Here is a 26,743-nt window from a genome sequence, read left to right on the forward strand (position 1 = left end):
TTGCTCCAATTCTGGCTTGCTTTCATTGTTTTGGGTGTCTCAGCTGACTTTTGGTTTCTTGAGCGGCAACTTCCTAAATGTTTTCTGGGTCTGAGTTTGTTTTTCCTCCTTCCTTCCCATATTTTGTATTCTGAAGCAATACAAACAAGAGTTTGGACAGAGTAGCCATTATGAACTAAAATCACAACAAATAGGCGTTTGAAGCTTAGAAATCCACAGGCTGGCATATTGAGTTCAGGGCACAAGAGGATGGTTCTTTTTCAATCAGGGCACAACTGTTTGTGTGGTACAATTCTGGCTTCTTTCATTGTTTTGGGTGCCTCAGCTGATTTGTGGTTTCTTGAGCAGCAATTTCCTAAATGTTTTCTGGGTCTGAGTTGGTTTTGCCTTCTTCCTTCCCAAATTTTGTATTCTGACACAATACAAACAAGAGTTTGGACAGAGTAGCCATTATGAAATAAAAAACACAACAAATAGGCTTTTGAAGCTTCAAAATCCACAGGTAACACGACGAAGGTGAGTTTTTGTGTTTTGGAAAATCAAATGGGACACTTTGGCTGAGGTGACACATATTAATTGCATCCAAAGCAAGTTTTACTGTGAATTTCATTTTAATTCAGTCAGAAACCACAGACACTCAGCTGGGACATGTGGATGAATCTGGAAACAGCCATCAATAAGGGAATAAATCAAGCCCAATATCACTAAGAATTCCTGCATATCTTTGGCTTTTTTCTCATTTTTCTTATTTATCATCGTTTGCAATGAATTTTCTGATGTGAGCTTTGGTTTTGAGGCTGGCATGTTGAGTTCAGGGCACAAGAGGAAGGTTCTTTTTCAATCAGAGCACAGCTGTTGGAGTGCTCCAATTCTGGCTTGCTGTCCATGGTTTTGGTGCCTCAGCTGACTTTTGGTTTCTTGAGCGGCAATTTCCTAAATGTTTTCTGGGTCTGAGTTGGTTTTGCCGTCTTCCTTCCCAAATGTTGTATTCTGACACAACACAAACAATAATTTGGACAGAGTAGCCATTATGAAATAAAACACACAACAAATAGGAGATTGAAACTTAGACATCTACAGGTAATCCTACCAAGGTGAGTTTTTGTGTTTTAGAAAATAAAATGGAACACTTTGGCTGAGGTGACAGATATTAATTGCCTCCAAACTGAGTTTCACTGTGATTTTCAGGTTAATTCAGTCAGAATTCCACAGGCGGTCAGCTGGGGGGTTGATGAATCTGGAAACAGCCATTTACATGGCAATAAATCAAGCCCAATATTACTAAGAACTGCTGCATTTCTTTGGCTTTTTTCTCCTTTTTCTTATTTATCATGGTTTGTAATGAATTTTCTGATGTCAGCTTTGGTTTTGAGGCTGGCATATTGAGTTCAGGGTACAAGAGGAAGGTTCTTTTTCAATCAGGGCACAGCTGTTGGCTTGCTCCAATTCTGGCTTGCTGTCATTGTTTTGGGTGCCTCAGCCGATTTGTGGTTTCTTTAGCGGCAATTTCTTAAATGTTTTCTGGGTCTGAGTCGGTTTTGCCTTCTTATTCCCAAATTTTGTATTCTGATGCAATACAAGCAAGATTTTGACAGAGTAGCCATTATGAAAGAAAAAAAAAAAACACAGCAAATTGCCCTTTCAGGATTAGATATCTACAGGCAACTCAACCAATATGAGTTTCTGTGTTTTGGAAAATGACATGGAACCCTTCTGCTGAGGGGACAGATTCTCATTCCCTCCAAATTGAGTGTGAGTGCGATTTTGAGGTGAATTCAATCAGAATTCCAAAGTCTGTCTGTGGAATGGGGGGATGAATCTTTAAACAGCCAGTTTCCTTCTGTCTAAATCCAGCCAAATATCACAAAGGACTCTTGCATTTCTTTGGCTTTTTCACATTTCCCTTATTTATCAAGGTTTGTAATGAATTTTCTGATGTGAGCTTTGGTTTTGAGGCTGGAATATGGAGTTCAGGGCACCGGAGAAATGGTCTTTTTCAACCAGGGCACAGTTGTTGCCTTGCTCCCATTTTGCCTTGCTGTCATTGTTTTGGGTACCTCAGCTGACTTTTGGTTTCTTGAGCGGCAATTCCTAAATGTTTTCTGGGTCGGAATTGGTTTTGACTTCTTCCTTTCCAAATTTTGTATTCTGATGCAATAAAAACAAGAGTTTGGGCAGAGTAGTCATTATGAAATAAACAATACAACAAATAGGTGTTTGAAGGTTAGAAGTCTACAGGTAACTCGACCAAGGTGAGTTTTTGTGTTTTGGAAAATGAAGTGGAATACTTTGGCTGAGGTGACAGATATTAATTGCCTCCAAACTGAGTTTCACTGCGATTTTCGTGTTAATTCAGACAGAAACCACAGACACTCAGCTGGGAGGTGTGGATTAATCTGGAAACAGCCATTAACAAGGGAATAAATCAAGCCCAACATCACTAAGAACTCCTGCATTTCTTTGGCTTTTTTCTCATTTTTCTTATTTATCATGGTTTGTAATGAATTTTCTGATGTGAGCTTTGGTTTTGAGACTGGCATATTGAGTTCAGGGCACAAGAGGAAGGTTCTTTTTCAATCAGGGCACAGCTGTTGGCTTGCTCCAATTCCAGCTTGCTGTCATTGTTTTGGATGCCTCAGAATATTTGTGGTTTCTTGAGTGGCAATTCCCTAAATGTTTTCTGGGTCTGAGTAGGATTTGCCTTCTTATTCCCAAATTTTGTATTCTAATGCAATACAAACAAGAGTTTGGACAGAGTAGCCATTATGAAATAAAAAACACAACACATAGGCGTTTGAAGCTTGGAAATCTACAGGTAACACAACCAAGGTGAGTTTTTGTGTTTTGGAAAATCAAATGGAACACTTTGGGTGAGGTGACAGATAGTAATTGCCTCCAAACTGAGTTTCACTGCGATTTTCAGGTTAATTCAGTCAGAATTCCACAGGCAGTCAGCTGGAGGGGTGGATGAATCCGGGAACAGCCCGTATCCTTGCGACTAAATCCAGCCCAATATCATTATGGATTCTTGCATTTCTTTGACTTTTTTCTCATTTTTCTTATGTATCATGGTTTGTAATGAATTTTCTGATATGAGCTTTGGTTTTGAGGCTGGCATATTGAGTTCAGGGCACAAGAGGAAGGTTCTTTTTCAATCAGGGCACTGCTGTTGTCTTGCTGCAATTCTGCTTGCAGTCCTTGTTGTGGGTTCCTCAGCTGATTTGTGGATTCTTGTGCTGCATTTTGCTAAATGTTTTCTGTGTCTGAGTCGGATTTGCCTTCTTATTCCCAAATTTTGTATTCTGACGTAATACAAGCAAGATTTTGGACAGAGTAGCCATTATGAAGGAAAAAAAAAAACACAGCAAATTGCCCTTTCAGAATTAGAAATCTACAGGCAACACGACCAAGATAAGTTTCTGTGTTTTGAAAAATGACATGGAACCCTTCTGCTGAGGGGACAGATTCTAATTCCCTCCAAATTGAGTGAGAGTGCGATTTAGAGGTGAATTCAATCATAATTCCAAAGTCTGTCTGTGGAAGGGGGGGATGAATCCGGAAACAGACAATTTCCTTCTGTCTAAATCCAGCCAAATATCACAAAGGACTCTTGAATTTCTTTGGCTTTCTCAGATTTCCCTTATTTTTCATGGTTTGTAATGAATTTTCTGATGGGAGCTTTGGTTTTGAGGCTGCAATATGGAGTTCTGGGCACTGGATTAATGGTCTTGTTCAATCAGGGCACAGCTGTTGGCTTGCTACAATTCTGTCTTGCTTTCAAGGTTTTGGGTGCCGCAGCTGATTTGTGGTTTCTTGAGTGGCAATTTCCTAAATGTTTTCTGGGTCTGAGTTGGTTTTGCCTTCTTCCTTCCCAAATTTAGTATTCTGATGCAATGCAAAGAAGAGTTTGTACAGAGTAGTCATTATGAAATAAACAGCACAACAAATAGCGTTTCAAGATTTTAAATCTGCAGGTAACACAACCAAAGTGAGTTTTTTTGTTTTGGAAAATGAAATGGAAAACTTTGGCTGAGGTGACAGATATTAATTGCCTCCAAACCGAGTTTCACTGCGATTTTTGGGTTAATTCTGTGAGAATTCCACAGGCAGTCAGCTTTAGGCGTGGATGAATCCGGGAACTGCTGACTTCCATGCGACTAAATCAAGCCCAATATCATTATGGATTCTTGCATTTCTTTGGCTTTTTTTTCTGATTTTTCTTATTTATCATGGTTTGTAATGAATTTTCTGATGTGACCTTTGGTTTTGAGGCTGCAATATGGAGTTCAGGGCACAAGAGGAAGGTTCTTTTTCAATCAGGGCACAGCTGTTGGCGTGCTCCAATTCTGCTTGCTGTCATTGTTTTGGGTTCCTCAGCTGATTTGTGGATTCTTGTGTTGTAGTTTCCTAAATGTTTTCTGGGTCTGAGTCGGATTTGCCTTCTTATTCCCAAATTTTGTATTCTGACGCAACATAAGCAAGATTTTGGACAGAGTAGCCATTATGAAAGAAAAAAAAAAAAACACAGCAAATTGCCCTTTCAGGATTAGAAATCTATAGGCAACACGACCAGATCAATGGTCTTTTTCAAACAGGACACAGCTGTTGGCTTGTTGCAATTCTGACTTGCTGTCATTGTTTTGCCTGCCTCAGCTGATTTGTGGTTTCTTGTGTGGCAATTTCCTACATGTTTTCTGGGTCTGAGTTGGTTTTGCCTTCTTCCTTCCAAAATTTTGTATTCTGACGTAATACAAACAAGAGTTTGGACAGAGTAGGCATTATGAAATAAAAAACACAACAAATAGGCGTTTGAAGCTTATATATGTCCAGGTAACACGAGCAAGTAAGTTTTTGTGTTTTCGAAAATAAAATTGAACACTATGGCTGAGGTGACAGATATTAATTGAGTCCAAAACCGAGTTTCACTGCGATTATTTGTTAATTCATTCAGAAACCAAAGACACTCAGTTGGGAGGTGTGGATGAATCTGGAAACAGCCGTTTACATGGCCATAATTCAAGCCCAATATCCCTAAAAACTCCTGCATTTCTTTGGCTTTTTTCTCATTTTTCTTATTTATCATGGTTTGTAATGAATTTTCTGATGTGAGCTTTGGTTTTGAGGCTGGCATATTGAATTCAGGGCACAAGAGGGAGGTTCTTTTTCAATCAGGGCACAGCTGTTGGCTTCCTCCAATTCTGGCTGGATGTCATTGTTTTGGGTGCCTCAGCCGATTTGTGGTTTCTTGAGCGGCAATTTCCTAAATGTTTTCTGGGTCTGAGTTGGTTTTGCCTTCTTATTCCCAAATTTTGTATTCTGATGCAATACAAGCAAGATTTTGACAGAGTAGCCATTATGAAAGAAAAAAAAACACAGCAAATTGCCCTTTCAGGATTAGAAATCTACAGGCAACTCGACCAAGATGAGTTTCTGTGTTTTGGAAAATGACATGGAACCCTTCTGCTGAGGGGACAGATTCTAATTCCCTCCAAATTGAGTGTGAGTGCGATTTTGAGGTGAATTCAATAAGAATTCCAAAGTCTGTCTGTGAAAGGGGTGATGAATCTTTAAACAGCCAGTTTCCTTGTGTCTAAATCCAGCCAAATATCACGAAGAACTCATGCATTTCTTTGGCTTTTGTCTCATTTTTCTGATTTATCATGGTTTGTAATGAATTTTCTGATGTGAGCTTTGGTTTTGAGGCTGGCATATTGAGTTCAGGGCACAAGAGGAAGGTTCTTTTTCAATCAGGGCACAGCTGTTGGCTTGCTCCAATTCCAGCTTGCTCTCATTGTTTTGGATGCCTCAGAATATTTGTGGTTTCTTGAGTGGCAATTCCCTAAATGTTTTCTGGGTCTGAGTAGGATTTGCCTTCTTATTCCCAAATTTTGTATTCTGATGCAATACAAGCAAGATTTTGACAGAGTAGCCATTATGAAAGAAAAAAAAAAACCACAGCAAATTGCCCTTTCAGGATTAGATATCTACAGGCAACTCGACCAGTATGAGTTTCTGTGTTTTGGAAAATGACATGGAACCCTTCTGCTGAGGGGACAGATTCTCATTCCCTCCAAATTGAGTGTGAGTGCGATTTTGAGGTGAATTCAATCAGAATTCCAAAGTCAGTCTGTGGAAGGGGGGGACGAATCTGGAAACAGTCAGTTTCCTTTTGTATAAATCCAGCCAAATATCACAAAGAACTCTTGCATTTCTTTGGCTTTTTCACATTTCCCTTATTTATCATGGTTTGTTATGAATTTTCTGATGTGAGCTTTGGTTTTGAGGCTGCAATATGGACTTCAGGGCACAAGAGGAAGGTTCTTTTTTAATCAGGGCACAGCTGTTGGCTTGCTACAATTTTGGCTTGCTGTCATTGCTTTGGGTGCCTCAGCTGATGTTTGGTTTCTTGAGTCGCAATTTCCTAAATGTTTTCTGGGTCTGAGTTGGTTTTGCCTTCTTCCTTCCCACATTTTTTATTCTGACGCAACACAAACAAGTGTTTGGGCAGAGTAGCCATTATGAAATAAAAAACACAACAAAAAGCATTCGAGCTTACAAATCTACAGGTAACACGACCAAGGTGAGTTTTTGTGTTTGGGAAAATCAAATGGAACACTTTGGCTGAGGTGACAGATATTAATTGCCTCCAAACTGAGTTTCACTGGGATTTTCATGTTAATTCAGTCAGAAACCACAGACAATCAGCTGGGAGGTGTGGATGAATCTGGAAATAGCTGTTATCATGGGAATTAATCAAGCCCAATATCACTAAGAACTCCTGCATTTCTTTGGCTTTTTTCTCATTTTTCTTCTTTATCATGGTTTGTAATGAATTTTCTGATGTGAGCTTTGGTTTCGAGGCTGGAATATGGAGTTCAGGGCATGGGAGGAATGGTCTTTTTCAAAAAAGGCACAGCTGTTGACTTGCTCTAATTCTGTCTTGCTTTCAAGGTTTTGGGTACCTCAGCAGATGTGTTTTCTTGAGCGGCAATTTCGTAAATGTTTTGTGGGTCTGAGTTGGTTTTGCCTTCTTACTTCCCAAATTTTGTATTCTGAGGCAATACACACAAGAGTTTGGACAGAGTAACCATTATGAAAGAAAAAAACAAAACAAATAGGCATTTGAAGCTTAGAAATCTACAGGTAACACGACCAATGTGAGTTTTTCTGTTTTGGAAAATCAAATGGAACACTTTGGCTGAGGTGACAGATAGTAATTGACTCCAAACTGAGTTTCACTGCGATTTTTAGGTTAATTCAGTCAGAATTCCAAAGGCAGTCAGCTGGAGGGGTGGATGAATCCGGGAATAGCCGGTTTCTTTGTGACTAAATCCTACCCAATATCACTAAGAACTGGCGCATTTCTTTGCTCATTTCTCCTTTTTCTTATTTATCATGGTTTGTAATGAATTTTCTGATGTGAGCTTTGGTTTTGAGGCTGGCATATTGAATTCAGGGCACAAGAGGGAGGTTCTTTTTCAATCAGGGCACAGCTGTTGGCTTCCTCCAATTCTGGCTGGATGTCATTGTTTTGGGTGCCTCAGCCGATTTGTGGTTTCTTGAGCGGCAATTTCCTAAATGTTTTCTGGGTCTGAGTTGGTTTTGCCTTCTTATTCCCAAATTTTGTATTCTGATGCAATACAAGCAAGATTTTGACAGAGTAGCCATTATGAAAGAAAAAAAAACACAGCAAATTGCCCTTTCAGGATTAGAAATCTACAGGCAACTCGACCAAGATGAGTTTCTGTGTTTTGGAAAATGACATGGAACCCTTCTGCTGAGGGGACAGATTCTAATTCCCTCCAAATTGAGTGTGAGTGCGATTTTGAGGTGAATTCAATCAGAATTCCAAAGTCTGTCTGTGAAAGGGGTGATGAATCTTTAAACAGCCAGTTTCCTTGTGTCTAAATCCAGCCAAATATCACGAAGAACTCATGCATTTCTTTGGCTTTTGTCTCATTTTTCTGATTTATCATGGTTTGTAATGAATTTTCTGATGTGAGCTTTGGTTTTGAGGCTGGCATATTGAGTTCAGGGCACAAGAGGAAGGTTCTTTTTCAATCAGGGCACAGCTGTTGGCTTCCTCCAATTCCAGCTTGCTCTCATTGTTTTGGATGCCTCAGAATATTTGTGGTTTCTTGAGTGGCAATTCCCTAAATGTTTTCTGGGTCTGAGTAGGATTTGCCTTCTTATTCCCAAATTTTGTATTCTGATGCAATACAAGCAAGATTTTGACAGAGTAGCCATTATGAAAGAAAAAAAAAAAAAAACACAGCAAATTGCCCTTTCAGGATTAGAAATCTACAGGCAACTCGACCAAGATGAGTTTCTGTGTTTTGGAAAATGACATGGAACCCTTCTGCTGAGGGGACAGATTCTCATTCCCTCCAAATTGAGTGTGAGTGCGATTTTGAGGTGAATTCAATCAGAATTCCAAAGTCAGTCTGTGGAAGGGGGGGACGAATCTGGAAACAGTCAGTTTCCTTTTGTATAAATCCAGCCAAATATCACAAAGAACTCTTGCATTTCTTTGGCTTTTTCACATTTCCCTTATTTATCATGGTTTGTTATGAATTTTCTGATGTGAGCTTTGGTTTTGAGGCTGCAATATGGACTTCAGGGCACAAGAGGAAGGTTCTTTTTTAATCAGGGCACAGCTGTTGGCTTGCTACAATTTTGGCTTGCTGTCATTGCTTTGGGTGCCTCAGCTGATGTTTGGTTTCTTGAGTCGCAATTTCCTAAATGTTTTCTGGGTCTGAGTTGGTTTTGCCTTCTTCCTTCCCACATTTTTTATTCTGACGCAACACAAACAAGTGTTTGGGCAGAGTAGCCATTATGAAATAAAAAACACAACAAAAAGCATTCGAGCTTACAAATCTACAGGTAACACGACCAAGGTGAGTTTTTGTGTTTGGGAAAATCAAATGGAACACTTTGGCTGAGGTGACAGATATTAATTGCCTCCAAACTGAGTTTCACTGGGATTTTCATGTTAATTCAGTCAGAAACCACAGACAATCAGCTGGGAGGTGTGGATGAATCTGGAAATAGCTGTTATCATGGGAATTAATCAAGCCCAATATCACTAAGAACTCCTGCATTTCTTTGGCTTTTTTCTCATTTTTCTTCTTTATCATGGTTTGTAATGAATTTTCTGATGTGAGCTTTGGTTTCGAGGCTGGAATATGGAGTTCAGGGCATGGGAGGAATGGTCTTTTTCAAAAAAGGCACAGCTGTTGACTTGCTCTAATTCTGTCTTGCTTTCAAGGTTTTGGGTACCTCAGCAGATGTGTTTTCTTGAGCGGCAATTTCGTAAATGTTTTGTGGGTCTGAGTTGGTTTTGCCTTCTTACTTCCCAAATTTTGTATTCTGAGGCAATACACACAAGAGTTTGGACAGAGTAACCATTATGAAAGAAAAAAACAAAACAAATAGGCATTTGAAGCTTAGAAATCTACAGGTAACACAATGTGAGTTTTTCTGTTTTGGAAAATCAAATGGAACACTTTGGCTGAGGTGACAGATAGTAATTGACTCCAAACTGAGTTTCACTGCGATTTTTAGGTTAATTCAGTCAGAATTCCAAAGGCAGTCAGCTGGAGGGGTGGATGAATCCGGGAATAGCCGGTTTCTTTGTGACTAAATCCTACCCAATATCACTAAGAACTGGCGCATTTCTTTGCTCATTTCTCCTTTTTCTTATTTATCATGGTTTGTAATGAATTTTCTGATGTGAGCTTTGGTTTTGAGGCTGGCATATTGAGTTCAGGGCACAAGAGGAAGGTTCTTTTTCAATCAGGGCACAGCTGTTGGCTTGCTCCAATTCTTTCTTAGTATCATTGTTTTGGGTGCCTCAGCCAATTTGTGGTTTCTTGAGCGGCAATTTCCTAAATGTTTTCTGGGTCTGAGTTGGTTTTGCCTTCTTCCTTCCCTAATTTTGTAACTGACTCAATACAAACAAGAGTTTGGGCAGAGTAGCCATTATGAAATAAAAACCATAGCAAAAAGGGCTTTGAAGCTTACAAATCTACAGGTAACATGACCAAGGTGAGGTTTTGTGTTTTGGAAAATAACATGGAACACTTTGGCTGAGGTGACAGATATTAATTGACTCCAAACTGAGTTTCACTGTTATTTTCAGGTTAATTCAGTCAGAATTCCACAGGCAGTCAGCTGGAGGGATGGATGAATCCGGGAACAGCTGGTTTCCTTGCGACTAAAAAAGCCCAATATCATTATGGATTCTTGCATTTCTTTGGCTTTTTTCTCCTTTTTCTTATTTATCATGGTTTGTAATGAATTTTCTGATGTGAGCTTTGGTTTTGAGGCTGCAATATGGAGTTCAGTGCACCGGAGGAGTGGCATTTTTCAAACAGTGTACAGCTGTTGGCTTGCTCCAATTCTGCCTTGCTGTCATTGGTTTGGGTGCCTCAGCCGATTTGTGGTTTCCTCAGTGGCAATTTCCTAAATGTTTACTGGTTCTGAGTTGGTTTTGCCTTCTTATTCCCAAATTTTGTATTCTGACACAATGCAAACAATAGTTTGGACAGAGTAGCCATCATGAAATAAAAAACACAACAAATAGGCATTTGAAGCTACAGGTAACACGACCAAGGTGAGTTTTTGTGTTTTGTAAAATCAAATGGACCACTTTGGCTGAGGTGACAGATATTAATAGTCTCCAAACTGAGTTTCACTGCGATTTTCAGGATAATTCAGTCAGAAGTCCACAGGCAGTTAGCTGGAGGGGGGGATGAATACAGGAACAGCCGGTTTCCTTGTGACTAAATCAAGCCCAATATCATTATGGATTCTTGCATTTCTTTGGCTTTTTTCTCTTTTTTCTTATTTATCATGGTTTGTAATGAATTTTCTGATGTGAGCTTTGGTTTTGAGGCTGGCATGTTGACTTCAAGGCACCAGAGGAATTGTATTTTTCAATGAGGGCACAGCTGTTGGCTTGCTTCAATTCTGCTTTGCTGTCACTTTTTTGGGTCTCTCAGCCGATTTGTGGTTTCTTGAGCGGCAATTTCCTAAATGTTTTTGGGTCTGAGTTGGTTTTGCCTTCTTCCTTCCCAAATGTTGTTTTCTGACGCCATAGAAACAAGAGTTTTAGCAGAGTAGCCATTATGAAATAAAAAACACAACAAATAGGCATTTGAAGCTACAGGTAACACGACCAAGGTGAGGTTTTGTGTTTTGGAAAATAAAATGGAACACTTTGGCTGAGGTGACAGATATTAATAGTCTCCAAACTGAGTTTCACTGCAATTTTCAGGTTAATTCTGTCAGAATTCCACAGGCAGTCAGCTGCAGAGGTGGATGAATCTGGGAACAGCCGGTTTCCTTGTGACTAAATCAAGCCCAATATCATTATGGATTCTTGCATTTCTTTGGCTTTTTCACATTTCTCTTATTTATCCTGGTTTGTAATGAATTTTCTGATGTCAGCTTTGGTTTTGAGGCTGGCATATTGAGTTCAGGGCACAAGAGGAAGGTTCTTTTTCAATCAGGGCACAGCTGTTGGCTTGTTCCAATTCTGTCTTGTTTTAAGTTTTTGGGTGCCTCAGCGGTGTTTGGTTTCATGAGAGGCAATTTTCTAAATGTTTTCTGGGTCTGAGTTGGTTTTGCCTTCTTCCTTTCCAAATGTTGTATTCTGACGCAATACAAACAAGAGTTTGGACAGAGTAGCTATTATGAAATTAAAAGCAAAACATTAGGCATTTGAAGCTTAGAAATCTACAGGTAACACGAGCAAGGTGAGTTTTTGTGTTTTGGAAAATGTCATGGAACACTTCTGCTGAGGGGACAGATTCTAATTCCCTCGAAACTGAGTTTCACTTCGATTTCCAGGTTAATTCAGTCAGAATATACATTCACTCAGCTGGGAGGTGTGGATGAATCTGGAAACAGCCGTTTACATGGGAATAAATCAAGCCCAATATCACTAAGAACTCCTGCATTTCTTTGGCTTTTTTCTCATTTTTCTTATTTATCATGGTTTGTAATGACGTTTCTGATGTGAGCTTTGGTTTTGAGGCTGCAATATGGAGTTCAGTGCAAAAGAGAAAGCTTCTTTTTCAATCAGGGCACAGCTGTTGGCTTGCTTAAATTCTGCTTGCTGTCATTGGTTTATGTGCCCCAGCCGATTTGAGGTTTCTTGAGCAGCAATTTCCTAAATGTTTTCTGGGTCTGAGTTGGTTTTGCCTTCTTCCTCCGAAAATTTTGTATTCTGACGCAATACTAACAAGAGTTTGGACAGAGTAGCCATTATGAAATAAAAAACACAACACATAGGCGTTTGAAGCTTATAAATCTACAGGTAACATGACCAAGGTGAGTTTTTGTGTTTTGGAAAATACTATGGAATACTTTGGCTGAGGTGACAGATATTAATTGCCTCCAAACTGAGTTTCACTGTGATTTTCAGGTTAATTTAGTCAGAAGTCCACAGGCAGTCAGCTGGAGGGTTGGATGAATCCGGGAACATCCGGTCTCCTTGCAACTAAATCAATCCCAATATCATTATGGATTCTTGAATTTCTTTGGCTTTTTTCTCATTTTTCTTATTCATCATGGTTTGTAATGAATTTTCTGTTGTGATATTTGGTTTTGAGGCTGGCATATTGAGTTCAGGGCTCCGGAGGAATGGACATTTTCAAACAGGGCACAGCTGTTGTCTTGCTCAAATTCTGGCTTGCTGTCATTGTTTTGTGTCCCTCAGCCGATTTGTGGATTCTTGAGTGGTAATTTCCTAAATGTTTTCTGGGTCTGAGTTGGTTTTGCCTTCTTATTCCCAAATTTTGTATTCTGATGCAATACAAGCAAGATTTTGGACAGGGTAGCCATTATGAAAGAAAAAAAAAAAAAAACACCAAATTACCCTTTCAGGATTAGAAATCTACAGGCAACATGAGCAAGATGAGTTTCTGTATTTTGGAAAATGACACTGAACCCTTCTGCTGAGGGGACCGATTCTAATTCCCTCCAAATTGAGTGTGAGTGCGATTTTGAGGTGAATTCAATTAGAATTCCAAAGTCTGTCTGTGGAAGGGGGGGATGAATCTGGAAACAGCCAGTTTCCTTCTGTCTCAATCCAGCCAAATATCACAAAGGACTCTTGCATTTCTTTGGCTTTTTCACATTTCCCTTATTTATCATGATTTGTAATGAATTTGCTGATGTATTCTTTGGTTTTGAGGCTGCAATATGGAGTTCAGGGAACCTGAGGAATGGTCTTTTTCAATCAGGGAACAGTTGTTGCCTTGCTCCAATTCTGGCTTGTTGTCATTGGTTTTGGTGCCTCAGCTGATTTGTGGTTTCCTCAGTGGCAATTTCCTGAATGTTTACTGGTTCTGAGTTGCTTTTGCCTTCTTTTTCCCAAATTTTGTATTCTGACACAATGCAAACAAGAGTTTGGACAGAGTAGCCATCATGAAATAAAAAACACAACAAATAGGCATTTGAAGCTACAGGTAACACGACCAAGGTGAGGTTTTGTGTTTTGGAAAATCAAATGGAACACTTTGGCTGAGGTGACAGATATTAATTGCCTCCAAACTGAGTTTTACTGTGATTTTCAGGTTAATTCAGTCAGAATTCCACAGGCAGTCAGCTGGAGGGTTGGATGAATCCAGGAACAGCCAGTTTCCTCGCGACTAAATCCAGCCCTATATCATTATGGATTCTTGCATTTATTTGGCTGTTTTCTGATTTTTCTTATTTGTCATGGTTTGTAATGAATTTTCTGATGTGAGCTTTGGTTTTGAGGCTGGCATATTGAGTTCAAGGCACCAGAAATTGTATTTTTCAATAGGGCACAGCTGTTGGCTTGCATCAATTCTGCTTTGCTGTCATTGTTTTGGGTCCCTCAGCTGATTTGTAGTTTCTTGAGCGGCAATTTCCTAAATGTTTTCTGGGTCTGAGTTGGTTTTGCCTTCTTCCTTCCCAAATTTTGTATTCTGACGCAATACAAACAAGATTTTGGACAGAGTAGCCATTATGAAATAAAAAAACACAACACATAGGCGTTTGAAGCTTATAAATCTACAGGTAACACGACCAAGGTGAGTTTTTGTGTTTTGGAAAATCAAATGGAACACTTTGGTTGATGTGACAGATAGTAATTGCCTCCAAACTGAGTTTCACTGGGATTTTCAGGTTAATTTAGTCAGAAGTCCACAGGCAGTCAGCTGGAGGGTTGGATGAATGCGGGAACAGCTGGTTTCCTTGCGACTAAATCAAGCCCAATTTCATTATGGATTCTTGCATTTCTTTGGCATTTTTCTCATTTTTCTTATTTATCAAGGTTTGTAATGAATTTTCTGATGTGAGCTTTGGTTTGAGGCTGGCATATTCAGTTCAGGGCACCTGAGGAATGGTCTTTTTCAATCAGGGCACAGCTGTTGGCTTGCTCCAATTCTGGCTTGCTGTCATTGTTTTGTGTCCCTCAGCCGATTTGTGGATTCTTGAGAGGTAATTTCCTAAACGTTTTCTGGGTCTGAGTTGGTTTTGCCTTCTTATGCCCTAATTTTGTATTCTGATGCAATACAAATAAGAGTTTGAACAGAGTAGCCAGTATGAAATAAACAACACAACAAATAGGTGTTTGAAGCTTTTAAATTTGCAGGTAACAGAACCAAAGTGAGTTTTTGTGTTTTGGAAAATCAAATGGAACACTTTGGCTGAGGTGACAGATATTAATTGCCTCCAAACTGAGTTTTACTGTGATTTTCAGGTTAATTCAGTCAGAATTCCACAGGCAGTCAGCTGGAGGGTTGGATGAATCCAGGAACAGCCAGTTTCCTCGCGACTAAATCCAGCCCTATATCATTATGGATTCTTGCATTTATTTGGCTGTTTTCTGATTTTTCTTATTTGTCATGGTTTGTAATGAATTTTCTGATGTGAGCTTTGGTTTTGAGGCTGGCATATTGAGTTCAAGGCACCAGAAATTGTATTTTTCAATAGGGCACAGCTGTTGGCTTGCATCAATTCTGCTTTGCTGTCATTGTTTTGGGTCCCTCAGCTGATTTGTAGTTTCTTGAGCGGCAATTTCCTAAATGTTTTCTGGGTCTGAGTTGGTTTTGCCTTCTTCCTTCCCAAATTTTGTATTCTGACGCAATACAAACAAGATTTTGGACAGAGTAGCCATTATGAAATAAAAAAACACAACACATAGGCGTTTGAAGCTTATAAATCTACAGGTAACACGACCAAGGTGAGTTTTTGTGTTTTGGAAAATCAAATGGAACACTTTGGTTGATGTGACAGATAGTAATTGCCTCCAAACTGAGTTTCACTGGGATTTTCAGGTTAATTTAGTCAGAAGTCCACAGGCAGTCAGCTGGAGGGTTGGATGAATGCGGGAACAGCTGGTTTCCTTGCGACTAAATCAAGCCCAATTTCATTATGGATTCTTGCATTTCTTTGGCATTTTTCTCATTTTTCTTATTTATCAAGGTTTGTAATGAATTTTCTGATGTGAGCTTTGGTTTGAGGCTGGCATATTCAGTTCAGGGCACCTGAGGAATGGTCTTTTTCAATCAGGGCACAGCTGTTGGCTTGCTCCAATTCTGGCTTGCTGTCATTGTTTTGTGTCCCTCAGCCGATTTGTGGATTCTTGAGAGGTAATTTCCTAAACGTTTTCTGGGTCTGAGTTGGTTTTGCCTTCTTATGCCCTAATTTTGTATTCTGATGCAATACAAATAAGAGTTTGAACAGAGTAGCCAGTATGAAATAAACAACACAACAAATAGGTGTTTGAAGCTTTTAAATTTGCAGGTAACAGAACCAAAGTGAGTTTTTGTGTTTTGGAAAATCAAATGGAACACTTTGGCTTAGGTGACAGATATTAATTGCCTCCAAACTGAGTTTCACTGCGATTTTCAGGTAAATTCAGTCAGAATTCCACAGGCAGTCAGCTGGAGGGTTGGATGAATCCAGGAACAGCCGGTTTCCTTGCGACTAAATCCAGCCCAATGTCATTATGGATTCTTGCACTTCTTTGGCTTTTTTTCTCCTTTTTCTTATTTATCATGGTTTGTAATGAATTTTCTGATGTGAGCTTTGGTTTTGAGGATGCAATATGGAATTCAGGGCACCAGAGGAATTGTCTTTTTCACACAGGGCACAGCTGTTGGCCTGCTCCAATTCTGGCTTACTGTCATTGTTTGGGTGCCTCAGCTGACTTTTTGTTTCTTGAGCAGCAATTTCCTAAATGTTTTCTGGGTCTGAGTTGGTTTTGCCTTCTTCCTTCCCAAATTTTGTATTCGGGCGCAATACTAACAAGAGTTTGGACAGAGAAGCCATTAGGAAATAAAAAGCACAACAAATAGGTGTTTTAAGCTTATAAATCTACAGGTAACATGACCAAGGTGAGTTTTTGTGTTTTGGAAAATCAAATGGAACACTTTGGCTGAGGTGACAGATAGTAATTGCCTCCAAACTGAGTTTCACTGCGATTTTCAGGTTAATTCAGTCAGAATTCCACAGGCAGTCAGCTGGAGGGGTGGATGAATCCGGGAACAGCCGGTTTCCTTGAGACTGAATCAAGCCCAATATCATTATGGATTCTTGCATTTCTTTGGCTTTTTTCTCCTTTTTCTTATTTATCATGGTTTGTAATGAATTTTCTGATGTGAGCTTTGGTTTTGAGGCTGCAATATGGAGTTCAGGGCAGCGGGGGAATGGTCTTTTTCAAACAAGGCACAGCTGTTGGCCTGCTCCAGTTCTGGCTTACTGTCATTGTTTTGGGTGCCTCAGCTGACTTTTGGTTTCTTGAGCGGAAATTCTCTTAATGTTTTCTGGGTCTGAGTTGGTTTTCCCTTCTTCCTTCCCAAATTTTGTATTCTGACGCCATACAAACAAGAGTTTCGGCAGAGTAGCCATTATGAAATAAAAAACACAACAAATAGGCATTTGAAGCTTAGAAATCTACAGGTAACACGACCAAGGTGAGGTTTTGTGTTTTGGAAATCAAATGGAACACTTTGGCTGATGTGACAGATATTAATTGCCTGAAAAATGAGTTTCACTGCGATTTTCAGGTTAATTCATTCAGAATTCCACAGGCAGTCAGCTGGAGGGGTGGATGAATCCGGGAACAGCCGGTTTCCTTGCGACTAAATTAAGCCCAATATCATTATGGGTTCTTGCATTTCTTTGGCTTTTTTCTCCGTTTTCTTATTTATCATGGTTTGTAATGAATTTTCTGATGTGAGCTTTATTTTGAGGCTGCAATATGGACTTCAGGGCAGAAGAGGATGGTTCTTTTTCAATCAGGGCCCACCTCTTTGCTTGTTCCAATCTGGTTTAATGTCATTGGTTTGGGTACCTCAGCTGTCTTTTGGTTTCTTGAGCCGCAATTTCCTTAATGTTTTCTGGGTCTGAGTTGGTTTTGCCTTCTTCCTTCCCAAATGTTGTATTCTGAAGCAATACAAACAAGAGTTTGGACAGAGTAGCCATTATGAAATAAAAAACACAACAAATAGGCATTTGAAGCTTAGAAATCTATAGGTAACATGACCAAGGTGAGTTTTTGTGTTTTGGAAAATAAAATGGAACACTTTGGCTGAGGTGACAAATATTAATTGCCTCCAAACTGAGTTTCACTGTGAATTTCAGGTTAATTCAGTCAGAATTCCACAGGCAGTCAGCAGGAGGTGTGGATGAATCTGGGAACAACCGGTTTCCTTGCGAAAGAATCAAGCCCAATATCATTATGGATTCTTGCATTTGTTTGGCTTTTTTCTCATGTATAATTTGGGACATGCTCAAGCTGACTTGCCCCAAATGGTAGAGTTAGAAACATACCAGGGGACTCCAATTTAATCCCATCAAGGTGGCATGTACCAATGCCATCTCACTAGTCCAAGTGATCAATTTCAGTTCACAATTGATCATAATGAAAGGACTAAGAGTCAAAGGGAGCACAAAGCAAGTCTAGTTCCTGCTAACAATAACCGATAGAATAAATAAAGGGGAGAGTGATCCAACATGGGAAGTGAGATACTCAGCAGACTCATAGAATGGCAGATGTCCTAAATAGCACTCTGGCCTCAGAATCAGCCCTAAAGGCATTCAGATCTGGCTGAAAAGCCCATGAGAGTATTTCAGGCATGGAAAGCCAAGACACTCTGGCAAAAGATCTCTTTGAGTGAGATCTCAGTGGAAAGAACAGGTCATCAAAGAAGGAGGTACCTTTCTCTGAAGGGAGGAGAGAACCTCCACTTTGACTATGACCTTGTCTAAACAAGATAAGAGTCGGAGAACTCAGAGGGCTTCCATAGCCTTGGAAACTCATGACTGGAGCATAGGGAGATTACTGATGCCATAGACAGGAGTGTCAATTGGTAAAGTCAACAACAGGAGTCACTGTGCACTTACTCCTCATGTAGGATCTCTGTCCTTAATGTGCTGTGCATTGAGATTTAATGCTATAATGAGTACTCAAATAATATACTTCACTTTGTGTTTCTATGGGGGTGCAAACGATTGAAATCTTTACTTAATGCATACTAAACTGATCCTCTGTATAAAAAAAAAAAAAGAAAGAAACTATCAACTCCCAACTTGACTCTCACTGGGATTAAACATGACAATAGGTCTGATCTGATTTCATCATCATTAAAAAAAAAAAATCATCTATTATTTTTCACTTTATGTTTCTGTGTGGGAGCAAACTGTTGAAATCCTTACTTAAGGTATACTAAGCTGATCTTCTGTATATTAAGATAATCGAAAATGAATCTTGATGTGAATGGAAGGGGAGAGGGAGTGGGAAAGGGGAGGGTTGTGGGTGGGAGGGACGGTATGGGGGGGAAGCCATAGTAATCCATTATTCGTACTTTCGAAACGTATATTCATTAAATAAAAGTAAAAAAAAAAAAGAAAAGAAAAAAAAAAAGAAAAGAAAATAAAATGGAACACTTTGGCTGAGGGGGCAGATATTAGTTGCCTCCAAACTGAGTTTCACTGCGATTTTCAGGTTAATTCAGTCAGAATTCCACAGGTAGTCGGCTGGAGGGGGGATGAATCTAGGAAGAGCCGATTTCCTTGTGACTAAATCAAGCCCAATATCATTATGGATTCTTGCATTGCTTTGGCTTTTTTCTCATTTTTCTTATTTATCATGGTTTGTAATGAGTTTTCTGATGTGAGCTTTGGTTTTCAGGCTGCCATATTGAGTTCAGGGCACTAGAGGAAGGTTCTTTTTCAATCAGGGCACAGCTGTTGACTTGCTCCAATTCTGGCTTGCTGTCATTATTTTGGGTGCCTCAGCTCAATTTTGGTTTGTTGAGTGGCAATTTCCTAAATGTTTTCTGGGTCTGAGTTGTTTTGCCTTCTTCATTCGCAAATGTTGTATTCTGATGCAATACAAACAAGAGTTTGGGCAGAGTAGCCATTATGAAATAAAAAACACAACAAATAGGCGTTTGAAGCTTAGAAATCTACAGGTAACATGACCAAGGTGAGTTTTTGTGTTTTGGAAAATCAAATGGAACACGTTGGCTGAGGTGACAGATATTAATTGCCTCCAAACTGATTTTCACTGTGATTTTCAGGTTAATTCAGTCAGAATTCCACAGGCAGTCAGCAGGAGGGGTGGATAAATCTGGGAACAACTGGTTTCCGTGCCAGTAAATCAAGCACAATATCATTATGGATTCTTGCATTTCTTTGGTTTTATTTTCATTTTTCTTATTTATCATGGTTTGTAATGAATTTTCTGATGTGAGCTTTGGTTTTGAGCTGCAGTAGGGAGTTCATGGCACAAGAGGAAGATTCTTTTTCAATCAGGGCACAGCTGCAGACTTGCTCCAATTCTGGCTTGCTGTCTTGTTTTGGGTGCCTCAGCTGATGTGTGTTTCTTGAGCGGCAATTTCCTAAATGTTTTCTTGGTCTGAGTTGGTTTTGCCTTCTTCCTTCGCAAATGTTGTATTCTGACGCAATACACACAAGAGTTTGGACAGAGTAACCATTATGAAATAAAAAACACAACAAATAGGCGTTTGAAGCTTAGAAATCTACAGGTAACACAACCAAGGTGAGTTTTTGTGTTTTGGAAAATCAAATGGAACACTTTGGCAGAGGGGACAGATATTAGTTGCCTCCAAACTGAGTTTCACTGCGATTTTCAGGTTAATTCAGTCAGAATTCCACAGGTAGTCAGCTGGAGGGGGGGATGAATCTGGGAAGAGCCGATTTCCTTGTGACTAAATCAAGCCCAATATCATTATGGATTCTTGCATTTCTTTGGCTTTTTTCTCATTTTTCTTATTTATCATGGTTTGTAATGAATTTTCTGATGTGAGCTTTGGTTTTGAGGCTGCCATATTGAGTTCAGGGCACTAGAGGAAGGTTCTTTTTCAATCAGGGCACAGCTGTTGACTTGCTCCTATTCTGGCTTGCTGTCATTATTTTGGGTGCCTCAGCTCAATTTTGGTTTGTTGAGTGGCAATTTCTTATATGTTTTCTGGGTCTGAGTTGGTTTTGCCGTCTTCCTTCCCAAATTCTGTATTCTGATGCAATACAAACAGGAGTTTGGGCAGAGTAGCCATTATGAAATAAAAAACACAACAAATAGGCGTTTGAAGCTTAGAAATCTACAGGTAACACAACCAAGGTGAGTTTTTGTGTTTTGGAAAATCAAATGGAACACTTTGGCTGATGTGACAGATATTAATTGCCTCCAAACTGAGTTTCACTGCGATTTTCAGGTTAATTCAGTCAGAATTCCACAGACAGTCAGCTGGAGGGGTGGATGAATCCGGGAACAGCCGGTTTCCTTGCTACTAAATTAAGCCCAATATCATTATGGATTCTTGCATTTCTTTGGCTTTTTTCTCCTTTTTCTTATTTATCATGGTTTGTAATGAATTTTCTGATGTGAGCTTTGGTTTTGAGGCTGCAATATGGACTTCAGGGCAGAAGAGCATGGTTCTTTTTCAATCAGGGCCCACCTCTTTGCTTGCTCCAATCTGGATTAATGTCATTGGTTTGGGTACCTCAGCTGTCTTCTGGTTTCTTGAGCGGCAATTTCCTAAATGATTTCTGGGTCTGAGTTGGTTTTACCTTCTTCCTTCCCAAATGTTGTATTCTGACACAATATACACAAGTGTTTGGTTAAAGTAGTCATTATGAAATAAGAAGCACAACAAATAGGCGTTTGAAGCTCAGAAATCTACAGGTAACACGACCAAGGTGAGTTTTTGTGTTTTGGAAAATCAAATGGAACACTTTGGCTGAGGTGACAGATATTAATTGCCTCCAAACTGAGTTTCACTGCGATTTTCAGATTAATTCAGTCAGAATTCCCCAAGCAGTCAGCTGGAGGGTGGATGAATCCGGGAACAGCCGGTTTCCTTGAGACTGAATCAAGCCCAATATCATTATGCATTCTTGGAATTCTTTGGCTTTTTTCTCCTTTTTCTTATTTATCATGGTTTGTAATGAATTTTCTGATGTGAGCTTTGGTTTTGAGGCTGCCATATGGAGTTCAGGGCACAAGAGGAAGGTTCTTTTTCAATCAGGGCACAGCTGTTGACTTGCTCCAATTCTGGCTTGCTGTCATTATTTTGGGTGCCTCAGCTCAATTTTCGTTTGTTGAGTGGCAATTTCCTGAATGTTTTCTGGGTCTGAGTTGGTTTTGCCTTCTTCATTCGCAAATGTTGTATTCTGATGCAATACAAACAAGAGTTTGGGCAGAGTAGCCATTATGAAATAAAAAACACAACAAATAGGCGTTTGAAGCTTAGAAATCCACAGGTAACACAACCAAGGTGAGTTTTTGTGTTTTGGAAAATCAAATGGAACACTTTGGCTGAGGTGACAGATATTAATTGCCTCCAAACTGAGTTTCACTGCGATTTTCAGGTTAATTCATTCAGAATTCCACAGGCAGTCAGCTGGAGGGGTGGATGAATCCGGGAACAGCCGGTTTCCTTGCGACTAAATCAAGCCCAATATCATTATGGATTCTTGCCTTTCTTTGGAGTTTTTCTCATTTTCATGGTTTGTAATGAATTTTCTGATGTGAGCTTTGGTTTTGAGGTTGGCATATTGAGTTCAGGGCACAGGCGGGAAGCTCTTTCTCAATCAGGGCACAGCAGTTGGCTTGCTCCAATTCAGGCTTGTTGTCATTGCTTTGGGTGCCTCAGCTGACTTTTCATTTCTTGAGCGGCAATTTCCTAAATGTTTTCTGGATCTTAGTTCGTTTTGCCTTCTTCCATCCCAAATTTTGTAATCTTTTGCAATACAAACACGAGTTTGGATAGAGTAGCCATTATTAAATAAAAAACACAACAAATAGGCGTTTGAAGCTTAGAAATCTACAGGTAACATGAGCAAGGTGAGTTTTTGTGTTTTGGAAAAACAAATGGAACACTTTGGCTGAGGTGACAGATATTAATATCCTACAAATTGAGTGTCACTGTGATTTTCAGGTTAATTCATTCAGAATTCCACAGGCAGTCAGCTGGAGGGGCGGATGAATCCGGGAACAGCCGGTTTCCTTGCGACTAAATCAAGCCTTATATCATAATGGATTCTTGCATTTCTTTGGCTTTTTTCTCCGTTTTCTTATTTATCATGGTTTATAATGAATTTTCTGATGTGAGCTTTTGTTTTGTGGCAGGCATATTGAGTTTAGGGCATAAGAGGAAATTTCTTTTTCCATCAGGGCACAGCTGTTGGCTTGCTCCAATTCTGGTTTGCTGTCATTGTTTTCGGTGCCTCAGCCGATTGTGGTTTCTTGATCAAAAATTTCCTAAATGTTTTCTGGGTCTGAGTTGGTTTTGCCTTCTTCCTTCCCAAATTTTGTATTCGGATGCAATACAAACAAGTGTTTGGACAGAGTATGCATTACGAAATAGAAACACAACAAATAGGCGTTTGAAGCTTAGACATCTACAGGTAGCACGAGCAAGGTGAGTTTTTGTGTTTTGGAAAATCAAATGGAACACTTTGGCTGAGGTGACAGATATTAATGGCCTCCAAACTGAGTTTCACTACGATTTTCAGGTGAATTCAGTCAGAATTCCACAGGCAGTCAGCTGGAGGGGTGGATGAATCTGGGAACAGCCGGTTTCCTTGGGTCTAAATCAAGCCCAATATCATTATGCATGCTTGCATTTCTTTGGCTTTTTGACTTTTTTCTTATTTATTATGGTTTGTAATGAATTTTCTGATGTGAGCTTTGGTTTGAGGCTGTAATATGGAGTTCACGGCACTAGAGGAATGGTCTTTGTCAAACAGGGCACAGCTGTTGGCCTGCTCCAATTCTGGCTTGCTGTCATTGTTTTGGGTGCCTCAGCCGATTTGTGGTTTCTTGAGCGGCAATTTTCTAAATGTTTTCTGGATCTGAGTTGGTTTTGCCTTCTTCCTTCCCAAATTTTGTATTCTGATGTGATACAAACAAGAGTTAGAACAGAGTAGACATTATGAAATAAAAAACACAACCAATAGGCGTTTGAAGCTTATACATCTACAGGTAACACGACCAAGATGAGTTTTTGTGTTTTGGAAAATTAAATGGAACACTTTGGCTGAGGTGACAGATATTAATTGCCTCCAAACTGAGTTTCACTGCGATTTTCAGGTGAATTCAGTCAGAATTCCACAGGCAGTCAGCAGGAGGTGTGGATGAATCTGGGAACAGCCGGTTTCCTTGTGACTAAATCAAGCCCAATATCATTATGAATTCTTGCATTCCTTTCCCTATTTTCAAATTTTTCTTATTTACCATGGTTTTTTATAAATTTTCGGGTGTGAACTTTTGTTTTGTGGCTGGCATATTGAGTTCAGGGCACAAGAGGAAGTTTTTTTTTTCATTCAGGGCACAGCTGTTGGCTTGCTCCAATTTTGGCTTGCTTTCATTGGTTTGGGTGCCTCAGGCGATTTGTGGATTCTTGAGTGGTGTTTTCCTAAAAATTTTCTGGATCTGAGTTGGTTTTGCCTTCTTCCTTCCCAAATTTTGTATTCTGATGTGATACAAATAAGAGTGAGGACAGAGTAGACATTATGAAATAAAAAACACAGCAAATATGCGTTTGAAGCTTATACATCTACAGGTAACACGAGCAAGGTGAGTATTTTTGTTTTTGAAAATCAAATGGAACACTTTGGCTGAGGTGACAGATATTAATTGCCTCCAAACTGAGTTTCACTGGGATTTTCTGGTTAATTCAGTCAGAATTCCACAGGCAGTCAGCTGGAGGGGTGGATGAATCCGGCAACAGCCGGTTTCCTTGCAACTAATTCTACCCAAATATCATTATGGATTCTTGCATTACTTTGGCTTTTTTTATTTTTTCTTATTTATCATGGTGTATAATGAATTCTCTGATGTGAGCTTTGGTTTTGAGGCTACAATATGGAGTTCAGGGCACAAGAGGAAGGTTCTTTTTCAAACAGGGCACAGCTGTTTCCTTGCTCCAGTTCTGACATGCTGTCATTCTTTTCGGTGCCTCAGCCAATTTGTGGGTTCTTGTGCAGCAATTTCTTAAATGTTTTCTGGGTCTGAGTTGCTGTTGCTTCTTCCTTCCCAAATTTTGTATTCTGACGCAATACAAACAAGACTTTGGGCGGAGTAGCCATTATGACATAAAAAACACAACAAATAGGCGTTTGAAGCTTAGAAAAATACAGGTAACACGACCAAGGTGAGTTTTTGTGTTTTGGAAAATCAAATGGAACACTTTGTTGAGGTGACAGATATTAATAGCCTCCAAACTGGTTTCACTGCGATTTTCAGGTTAATTCAGTCAGAAGTCCACAGGCAGTGAGCTGGAGGGGTGGATGAATGCGGGAACAGCCGGTTTCCTTGCGACTAAATCAAGCCCAATATCATTATGGATTCTTGCATTTCTTTAGCTTTTTTCTCAGTTTTCTTATTTATCATGGTTTGTAATGAATTTTCTGATGTCAGCTTTGGTTTTGAGGCTGGCATATTGAGTTCATGGCATAAGAAGAAGGTTCGTTTCCAATCAGGGCACAGCTGTTGGCTTGCTCCAATTCTGGCTTGCTGTCATTGTTGGGTGCCTCAGCTGAGTTTTGGTTTCTTGAGGGTCAGTTTGCTGAATATTTTCTAAGTCTGAGTTGGTTTTGCCTTCTTCCTTCCCAAATTGTGTATTCTCATGCAATACAAGCAAGATTGTGGACAGAGTAGCCATTATGAAAGAAAACAAAAAACACAGCAAATTGGCCTTTCAGGATTAGAAATCTACAGGCAACATGACCAAGATGAGTTTCTATGGTTTGGAAAATGACATGGAACCCTTCTGCTGAGGGGACAGATACTAATTCATCCAAATTGAATGTGAGTGGGATTTTGAGGTGAATTCAATCAGAAGTCCAAAGTCAGTCTGTGGATTGGGGGATGAATCCGGAAACAGCCAGTTTCCTTGTTTCTAATCCCGCCAAGTATCACAAAGGACTCTTGCATTTCTTTGGCTTTTTCACATTTCCATTATTTATCATGGTTTGTAATGAAATTTCTGATGTGAATTTGGTTTTGAGGTTGCAATATTGAGTTCAGGGCACCGGAGGAATGGTCTTTTTCAATCAGGGCACAGCTGTTGGCTTGCTCCAATTCTGGCTTGCTGTCATTGTGTTGGGAGCCTCAGCTGACTTTTGGTTTGTTGAGCGGCAATTTCCTAAATGTTTTCTGGGTCTGAGTTGGTTTTGCCATCTTCATTCCCAAATTCTGTATTCTGACGCAATACAAAGAAGAGTTTGGGCAGAGTAGCCATTATGAAATCAAAAACACAACACATAGGCGTTTGAAGCTTAGAAATCCACAGGTAACACAACCAAGGTGAGTTTTTGTGTTTTGCAAAATCAAATGGAACACTTTGGCTGAGGTGACAGATATTAATTGCCTCCAAACTGATTTTCACTGTGATTTTCAGGTTAATTCAGTCAGAATTCCACAGGCAGTCAGCTGGAGGGGTGGATGAATCCGGGAACAGCCGGTTTCCTTGCTAGTAAATCAAGCCCAATATCATTATGGATTCTTGCATTTCTTTGGCTTTTTTCTCCGTTTTCTTATTTATCATGGTTTGTAATGAATTTTCTGATGTGAGCTTTATTTTGAGGCTGCAAATATGGACTTCAGGGCAGAAGAGCATGGTTCTTTTTCAATCAGGGCACACCTCTTTGCTTGCTCCAATCTGGTTTAATGTCATTGGTTTGGGTAACTCAGCTGTGTTTTGGTTTCTTGAGTGGCAATTTCCTAAATGATTTCTGGGTCTGAGTTGGTTTTGCCTTCTTCCTTCCCAAATGTTGTATTCTGACACAATATAAACAAGTGTTTGGTTAAAGTAGTCATTATGAAATAAAAAGCACAACAAATAGGCGTTTGAAGCTTAGAAATCTACAGGTAACACGACCAAGGTGAGTTTTTGTGTTTTGGAAAATCAAATGGAACACTTTGGCTGAGGTGACAGATATTAATTGCCTCCAAACTGAGTTTCACTGCGATTTTCAGATTAATTCAGTCAGAATTCCCCAAGCAGTCAGCTGGAGGGTGGATGAATCCGGGAACAGCCGGTTTCCTTGAGACTGAATCAAGCCCAATATCATTATGCATTCTTGGAATTCTTTGGCTTTTTTCTCCTTTTTCTTATTTATCATGGTTTGTAATGAATTTTCTGATGTGAGCTTTGGTTTTGAGGCTGGCATATTGAGTTCAGGGCACAAGAGGAAGGTTCTTTTTCAATCAGGGCACAGCTGTTGACTTGCT

Source organism: Oryctolagus cuniculus, unplaced genomic scaffold (genome assembly GCF_964237555.1).
Source record: "Oryctolagus cuniculus unplaced genomic scaffold, mOryCun1.1 SCAFFOLD_59, whole genome shotgun sequence".
Classification (NCBI taxonomy): Eukaryota; Metazoa; Chordata; class Mammalia; order Lagomorpha; family Leporidae; genus Oryctolagus; species Oryctolagus cuniculus.